Raw genomic sequence first — 1,836 nt, 5'->3', positions numbered from 1 at the left:
TGCAGACAACAGTTCTTTTGATCATATATAGGCTAATCAATCAATCAATCAATCAATCAATCAATCAATCAATCAATCAATCAATTTGTGACATAATTTATTCCACCAGATATCCACGACATTAAATACTCTCCACAGGCTACCAGAATCCAAGTTGTTGTGTTCTCATACTTCTTGCAAGCAAAAAATAAACAAAGTATTGAAAACATGTAAATGTATATTCCTTTATTTCTCATTCTCTCCTGGTTTACGTTTAACATCCAGTTTATCTAAAAGCTGCAACTATGAGTTGATTTATTAATTAGTTGGCTGACATAATTAATCAGTACCTATTTTTATAATCATTTACTTGCTTTAGTCATTGCCGCAATGGTATGAGCTGTGGAGTGTTTGATGCTTTTCTTGTACATGACAGTGAACTGAATACCTCTGGGTTCTGGACTGTTCAGACAAAACAAGGCATTTAAAGACTTCATCTTGGTCTGTGGGAAATTACAACAGGCATTTTTAACTATTGACTGACATTTGATATTTTGTAGACAAAACAATACATCGATTAGTTGAATACCTAGTTTTATATGCTTTTCACAGTCATAAGTTTTCAGCTGCAACGTTCACTTTTTTCCACAACGTCTAATCGTCAAGACTGAAAGGTTCATAACTTTCAATAATACAGATCTCTGTTACCTGATTTAACATTACAAAGCACACAATACATCTGAGGAGTTGTGAGGTTATCAACAGGACAGGACAGGAAAGGAAAGAAAGATATATATTATATGTTTTACATACAATAACATTTATTTATTTTCCTCTTGACTTTTTTCTTGGGAATCCTGGATGGTTTTGCCTTTTCTGCCCTAAAACAATGATTCAAAGGAGACTAGGGAGGCAAAGTCATGTCTTGGTTAGAGCTCATAGATCGATGTGACCTATGATGATGTAGTGCAAGGAGACTTCACTTATTTTAAGGTTGGGGACCACTGTAGTAAATGATTAAACAGGCAATAGTGTTAAACAAGCAATGTATGAACTATCAATAAAAAGTCTTTTATTCATCACTCCCAGTGCTGAAATCAACTGAGCTTTCTCTTTCCTTCTTTGTCACCAACAGAAGATATGTCCTGACGGGCAGCCCACCAGCTCGGCCCATCCAGCCCGCTTCTCCCCAGACGACAAGTTCTCCCGACATCGGGTGATGTTGAAGAAACGCTTCGGCATTCTGCTCACCCAACAGCCCAGACCTGTTCTGTGAGAGAGAGACAGAGAGAGAGAGAGGGCAGAGGTGAAAGCGGAAGAAGGGAGAGGTCGATCAATGGAGACCAAGAATTGGAGGGGTGAAGGCGAAGATAGGACTGCAAAGCAAAGAGCAGGAAAGCTCCAGGCCCAAATCGAAGGGACTGTTATTGCATTGGATATCAGCTGTCATTGATTATTTTTTTATGTGCTGTAATTTGTTGACATTCAGTTTAGGTTATTGTTATGATTTTGTTTTCATGCTGAATAAATGTTCAGTTCATAAACTCTATTCTTTTGTCTGAGTGTATATAAAATCCAGAGTAGGTGACAAATTAAAGAATAAAACCTGACTAAAATCAGTGGGGGAAACATAAGAAATCAAATGCTTCCATATAGAGCATGAAGGCAACCAAGGGGTCACGGCCTGCTAAAGAATCACAACTGGTGAAATGAATAATGGGGTAGGAGAAAAAGAAAAGTTCTAAACAAACTTGTATCTATTTATTTATTTTGACTTTCACCTTTTGGGAACTTGAACAGTTATTGGACCGGTGGAAATGCTAGCAACTCTGAAATTTGACCAAGTAGCACACTAGT

The 1,836-nt window shown here is 37.5% G+C and overlaps 1 pseudogene; it reads left to right on the top strand.

Annotated features, from left to right (window-relative positions):
• Positions 1-1,085: 1,085 nt before the first annotated feature.
• On the top strand, positions 1,086-1,528 carry LOC111655395 (H/ACA ribonucleoprotein complex subunit 3 pseudogene; annotated as a pseudogene).
• Positions 1,529-1,836: the final 308 nt, after the last annotated feature.

Source organism: Seriola lalandi, unplaced genomic scaffold, assembly GCF_002814215.2.
Source record: "Seriola lalandi dorsalis isolate HSWRI2012SDOR001 ecotype SW California unplaced genomic scaffold, Sedor1 jcf7180001958119, whole genome shotgun sequence".
Classification (NCBI taxonomy): domain Eukaryota; kingdom Metazoa; phylum Chordata; class Actinopteri; order Carangiformes; family Carangidae; genus Seriola; species Seriola lalandi.
This window is presented reverse-complemented; position numbering and strand designations above follow the sequence as displayed.